The sequence below is a fragment of the Lepidochelys kempii genome, chromosome 11 (assembly GCF_965140285.1).
Source record: "Lepidochelys kempii isolate rLepKem1 chromosome 11, rLepKem1.hap1, whole genome shotgun sequence".
NCBI classification, from domain to species: domain Eukaryota; kingdom Metazoa; phylum Chordata; order Testudines; family Cheloniidae; genus Lepidochelys; species Lepidochelys kempii.
Window position 1 is genome coordinate 5,660,446 of NC_136390.1, and position 7,436 is coordinate 5,667,881.

A 7,436-nucleotide genomic window follows, 5' to 3' on the forward strand; every position below is an offset into this window, starting at 1 on the left:
ACACACTTTCAGAACTAAACACCAGTATGTTAGGTCTGTCAGACTGTCCCGTTGTCTCAGCTGTCAAGGCACCTCAACCCTACAGGCAGGAAGAGTTGATCAGAGATGACCTGACTCGACCGGAAGCCAAGAGTGTTGAGCTGTTTTCAACTGGGCTTGAACCCAACACTTGTAGTTGGGTCCTGTTGGGTTCACGTTGAGTTGCAAGGCTCTACCTTGCTATAGGCTGACTCTTTGCAGACTGACTCCAGGTAGACAAGGTGTGGGAGATAATATCTTTTATTGGGCCAGTTTCTGTTGGTGAGAGAGACAAGCTTTCAAGCTACACAGAGCTCTTCTTCAGCTCTGGTAAATGTATTCAGAGTGTCAAGTAAGTTTTCCAGAGCTGAAGAAAAGCTCTCCGTAAGCTCGAAAGCTTGTCTCTCTCACCCACAGAAGCTGGCCCAACAAAAGATATTACCTCACCCCCCTTGTCTCTGTAATAGCCTGGGACTGACATGGCTACAAAAACACCACATACAACAATGGAAGAATGTCCCAGATCACACACTTCCTTACAGAGCCCCCTTGCCAGCAAACAGGACCAGGAAAACCTCACAGAATTTCCTCATTTTAACAGAGTTTTCAATACACCACAATAATAGTAATTTATTAGTCTTTTTCCTGATTATATTAGTTTATCTGAAGATGAGCTGAATGGTGTTGAAGGGCTCCAGGCAGTTAGTCCTGGACAAAAAGGCCTATACTTATGCCTAGATAATGGGCAATAGCAGTGGAAGCTCCCCGAGGCTACTTCTTTCGAATGCGCCCTAGTGGGACCACCTCAGCTATGAGGGGGTTAGTTTAGTCTGCATACTCATTGAGGCCTTTAGTAGTACTCAGTTCAGCAGAAAAGCATGGCTTTGTGGTTAAGGAAGGTTGTTGGGACTCTGGAAAGCGAGGTTCAGTTCTTGGGCAAGTCACTCAATCTCGGTGAGCCTTGGTTCCCTGTCTGTTACAGGGGGAATTAGCACGTGCCTACCTCACAGGGGTGTTATGAGGATCCATTAGTTAAAGTGTATGAAGCAGATGATGGCTGGATGGGGACCATCTAAGTAGACAGAATGTGGCTGTCAGTTAACCTGGTTGATTGTTTTCTTTTTTTTGAATGAGGAGCAATTGGATGAAAAAATCATTCTTGCTTTTATTCAGTGTGTTGTCCATGTGTTATGCAACAGGAGTATTAGTAATACACAGCAGGATTAAGTGCTTTAAAATCTGCAGATTTAGGCAGGTTGCCTTGAAATTTAGTGTGCCTCATGGAGGTGCAGAGTCAGGTTAGTGAGCCACATTTGGAGTCATTTGAGCCAGGGGTGAACAAAATACTGGCCCCACCAAAAAAAAAAAATTGTTAAAGCTGATTTCTTCTACCAATGTGTGTGTGTGTGTGGGGGGGTTTGTACAGATCTGGGGATAAAACCATGGTGAAACGATTGTGTCTCAGAGCACCCCATCACTTAACATTTACCCCCAGCTAGTGCATGGGACTGACAGCTCTTTGGGGAAGCAATATTAAAAACCTTATTCAAAAAAGAGAGAAGCTGTCTAGATAGGTGCTAGCCTAATGCCCACGCAGCAGATGGATTACTTCGCACATTTGCAGAAAGACTAGCCAAGAGAGCTGCTAGCCAGCCTGGTTTCACACAAGACACCCAGAGGGGAGTCTTAACTCTGTGTTACTGAAGTTTTTTTTTGTCAGTTTGAATAAAGTATTGTTTGGGGGACCGAAAGAGGTCATATTGCCCATCTGGCTGTGTCTACTTATTCTGCCCACCTTTAAAAAGAGAGATGCTATTTCTCTCATCTGAAAGAACAGAAAAAATTATGAGAACTAAAAGAAATACAGCAAAGCCTTGATTACCCAGATGTCATAGTGGAAACTGACTAAGTCTGGATATAAGATAGTCAGAGGCACTGTCAATGTAATTAATAGCTATCAGATGACATGGCCATGTTTTGGATAATAGGGAGTTTCAGACAACTGAGGGGGTGGATAAATCAAGGTTACACTGCAATCACAAAGCTGAGTTTCACATGTCACAGTGCGTGTTTTTAACCCCCCTTTTTTTTAAAAATAAAAAGCCTGGTTCCAGTCAGGAAAAAAGGCACCATGGGTGTTGTGTAGATGATAATAGGATTAAGAATCCCGAGGTGATTTGGGAGAATAACAACAGATTTTTTTCTTGAGAGTGATTAATTCAACTGAGCTAAAAATCGAACTGCACGAGCAGGTCACACCCAGGAGAATTCCATTTCTGCATGGTTCTATAGAACGTTATCTATCTTAATCATTTAAGTGACATCTGTCTAAAGCAGAACATCAAGTTACAATAGCTGCCATTTAAAAAGTCATTGTTTGTCAGCAGTGATCCCACGCTTCTGTCTCAGATGCCATAATCTTTCCCTCTACTTAGAATGGGATTCAAATATCACTGTGTGGTAACCGCTGGCAAAAATGTATGTTTTAATGAATACCTTTTAATGGCAATTAGTATAATAAATTCATATTCCATCTGAAAACCTGTAATAGATATAATTGTAAACCTGAGGGGCAAATATAGATAGAGGAACCACACGCATTACATCATCACAACTAATTGTCATTAGCGGATCATAGGGCATGACCAGTTACTCCTTGTAAAGATGGGTTTCAGAATAACAGCCGTGTTAGTCTGTATTCGCAAAAAGAAAAGGAGTACTTGTGGCACCTTAAATTGGTTAGTCTCTAAGGTGCCACAAGTACTCCTTTTCTTCTTGTAAAGATGCTGGCTTTACAGATTTTAACTTTTCAATAGGCATCAATCATGTAGACATTCTGCTCCCTAATAAGAAATTCTCTTTTGAATGGTACACTGAACAAAATTCCTAACTGTCAGCTTTGCAGACTCAACCTGGGATCCGAGAATCAAGCTGGGCTCTTCCTGGCCTTTACATCATCACCAGGAATAAAGATTCAGTTTTGCTGATGATGCATAAGGCTGAATAGAAACCCCCTCGCTCTCCCAGAGCTGTGAGCTCTGCAATGCTAACAAAAGTAAAACATCAGTTTCATCAAAGAAATCAACAGATATCACTCTAAGGAACCAAAGAAATATATAAGTAATATAGCACCATTTTTGCCTACTCACTTTTCCAACCATCGCTACCTTTTAAACCACTGAGGTGCTTCATAATGATTCAACAAGACTATAAGAAAGATTCCAAACCAATTTGTTGATAGTGACCGTATCCCTTTTTTTAGGTGCTGAATTGCCATATTATTCCATTTATTCTATACACTGAAATTATGCCACTAATGGTATTGTGGCAAGGAGGCATGGCCCCCCTTAGATGCGGACGCAGAGGGAACACCGCAAGCTGCCTGGTGGGTGGAGCCAGGAGGGCAGAAGCAGAGGAGTGGGAGAGGAAGGGGAAATATAAAAGGCCGGTGGAGAGAGTCGCTTCTTCCCCACTGGTGGAGTGGAGCTTCAAGGCGAACTGCTGTTGCCCCAGGGACCAGCATGACCGTCCAGGGAACCCTGACGCCCTTGATGCCGAGGAAATGCGGCCGCCACCCTTGGCATTGTACCCCGGGGAGATTGGGGACGACCCCTGGATCCAGATACGCCTGAGGGGGAGAGAAGGAAGCAACCCAGGGGAACCAGGCAATAGTCCGGGGGAGAGTGAGCCTGAAATCAGGTCAGCGCGTTGCAGGCTGTCATAAATATAAAGGAAAGAGTAGCATAAAATCCCCCCTTGGAAGCTGTACTGAATCACTTTACCTGTGAGGGGTTAAGAAGCTCAAATAACCTGGTTGGCAACTGATCAGAAGGACCAATAAAAAAGGAAGATACTTTCAAATCAGGGGTGGGGGGGGTGTTTGATTTAATAAATGCCTCTGTGGTATAAGATAGATTGCAATTCTATACCTCATGGCACTATTCAGTCTCTTTTCAATACAGTTGACACATTGTGGTCAACAGCCACAAGTCCTCCTTTTCTTTTTGCGAATACAGACTAACACGGCTGCTACTCTGAAACCCGCATAATACTGATTTTTCCATAGCATCCTGCCTACGCTTTATTGCAAAACTCTCCATTGAGAGTGATGTTCCCAAGCTAAAGAGAAAAGGGTGATTTTAAGATGAGATTTAAAGAAACTTTAAAGTGTCTGTACATTGTTGAGCACACCAGAGCCCTGCTCAATGATTAGGCACTACTGCAATACAAATAATAAACAATAATTTATAGAGTCATCGATTTTAAGGCTAGAAGAGACCATTATGATCATCTAATCTGACCCCCTTAATCACACCATCCAGAGAAACTTACCCAGTAGTTCCTTCATCAAGCCTTTAACTTCTGATTGAGCTAAAGCACATCTTTTATAAAGACATAGAGTCTTGACTTAATGACTTCAGGCAATGGAGAATCTGTCATATCTCTAGTCAAAGGGTTAATGACCCTCACTGTTAAAAATTTATGCCTTATATCTAGTCTGAATTTGTCTAGCTTTAGCTTCCGAACATTGGATCTCATTATGCCTTGTCCTGCAAGATTAAAGAGCCATCTACTAACAGAAATTTCTTCGCCATGTAGGTACTAATAGACCATGATCAAGTCACCTCTTAACATTCTCTTGGATAAACTAAATAGATTGAGCTTCCTAAGTGTATCAGTATAAGACATATTTCCCAGACTTTGAATCATTCTTGTAGCCCTTTTCTGACACCTTTCTATTGTTTTCAATATCCTTTTTTGAAATGCAGACACCAGAACTGGATACAGTAGTCCAAAAATGGGCCATATATGGAAGTAATATCTCTTCCCCACTCCCACTTGATAACGGCCTGTTCATACATCCAGGGATCACATTCCCTCCTCTCAGCTTTAGAATCACACTGGGAGCTCATGTTCAACTTTATTTAACATGGATCACAGTGAATCGCATCAGGACCTCACATGGGTATTGCAGTTACCTACTGCACTAATGGAAAATGAAGGATAGCCCAATGTTTGAATGAGGAGAAGACATACAAATCATGGAACATCACATGAACCGATGCCCTCTAAGATCCTTCTCCAAGGGGACGGTCTTATTCTATGATTCATTCCACATAAACAGAAACCATAGAGTGGATGACAAACTAGGATGTCAATCTTTAATGTTATTTTTTAAAGTTGCCATATGGAAGAAGAAGACTGACATAATAATTTAAGTGCCTAGGAAGGAAGAAAATGGAGACATCCCATTAGATGGAGCAGTACAAGTCAAAGAGCAATATCCAAGTGTGGATAAGGAGAGGACATAGAGGAGGTCAAGGTTGGTGGAACATGTAGTACGGTGGAGTTTGGTGAAGGAGAACTAGATTGACCTTGTGTGGCAGAAGGTGTATAGAAGGCCTGGGAGGAAAAGTGGGGATTGTCAGAGCAGACTGAGATGGTAATGGAGTAGGTGGAGAAGTGAGGTGGAGACTGGATTAGCACAGTGAACAGATGTGGGAAGAAGTGGACATGAGATGAGAGGGGAGACTGGAAAGGCTGGTGGTCATGAGCTCTCAGATAAGAGAGCTCAGGTGAAGGCCGAGCAGAGCAGAGTGAGTAGGTGTGGAAGAAGGTAATAAAAGGTCTGTGAGGTAACGTGAAGAACAGGCAGCAATAAATAGCAGCTGGATGTGATGTCTGAGAGGGAAGGAAGAACGAATTGTTGCAGAGCTTTGGTAGCCAGAAAGGCTATTTTGAAGTGGCCTCGGAGATGAATAGGAAGCCCAGTGAACTGAATTGCTGAACCATTTTAGGACATTAATGACATAAACGTTGCCTCCTTCCCAGTTAACATAGGGAAAATTAAAGAGACAAACTGCAAAACAAACAGCAATTAAACCTGCTACTTCTACATATGTTAGCACACACCTGGCCTTGTCAGAACGAGTGCTAGCTGGAGCCAGTGTAGCTTTGCATTTTGTTCAAATGATGGCAAATCTGGAGAAAAATACTTAAGGATCCTACACAATGGCAAGAGAGACAATAAAAGCTGCATTGCTTTTAAGAGCATTCCTCTTTTTTATATTCTTAAGTTACTTTAATACATTTTCCAATTTATTTGCATGGAACAGGGCCCTAGAAACCAGAAGTTAAATGCTGTCATATATAAACCTCGGTTGTTTATGACTTGGGAAATAAGTTTGCTCTAGAGGTGACTTGCTATTGTTCTGTATTTTTAACTAATACAAAAGATTGGAATAGAATACACACAAGCCAAGAGAAGAGGGCCAGGCTGAGTGTCAGCCTTGAAATTCACATTAAGTCAATTATGCAAAATGAGGACACAAAAATTAAAATAAAAATAAAAATAAAATAAAGCAAGACAATGCAAGGGCTCAATCAGATACCACTGTGTGAACCGCTGTTCAGTGGAGAGCTGCTGCGCATCCCAAATGGGAAGCCCTGAGGCTGACATACAACATCCAGAGAACGCGTTTCGAACCCATATTGAAGTGCGCATAGCTTTGATTTCTGTTGTGCCGCACGCTTCGTTTTTGAGGGCCTCTGTGCTTCCAGTGAGGAGGATGATGAGGCAATTCTGAGCATCACTAACTCTTGGGCGTCTTGGTTTGCGTGGGGGATTGTGTGCTGGGGTGCACAGGCAGCTTTTGGGTGTGCCAGGTGGCAGCATCTCACCCTTCCTTTGTAGAAATGGGTCTGAGCCAAAAATCCACAGCTTAGCTCCCCTGATTGTGATTGCAGAGCCATTGGCCATTATCTTTGAAAACTCATGGAAATCCGGGGAAGTCCCAGATGACTGGAAAAAGGTTAATGTAGTGCCCATCTTTAAAAAAGGGAAGGAGGATGATCCAGTGAACTACAGGCCAGTCAGCCTCACCTCAGACCCTGGAAAAATCATGGAGCCGGTCCTCAAGGAATCAATTCTGAAGCACTCAGAGGAGAGGAAAGGGATCAGGAACAGTCAGCATGGATTCACCAAGGACAAGTCATGCCTGACTAACCTAACCGCCTTCTATGACGAGATAACTGGCTCTGTGGATGAGGGGAAAGCAGCGGATGTATTATTCCTTGACTTTAGCAAAGCTTTTGATACCGTCTCCCACAGTATTCTTGCCAGCAGGTTAAAGAATTATGGGCTGATGAATGGACTATAAAGGTGGATAGAAAGCTGGCTAGATCGTCGGGCTCAATGGGTAGTGATCAATGGCTCCATGTCTAGTTGGCAGCCGGTATCAAGTGGAGTGCCCCAAAGGTCGGTTCTGGGGCCGGTTTTGTTCAATATCTTCATTAATGATCTGGAGGTTGGCGTGAATTGCACCCTCAGCAAGTTTGCAGATGACACTAAACTGTGAGGAGTGGTAGATACGCTGAAGGGTAGGGATAGGATACAGAGGGACCTAGACAAATGAAAG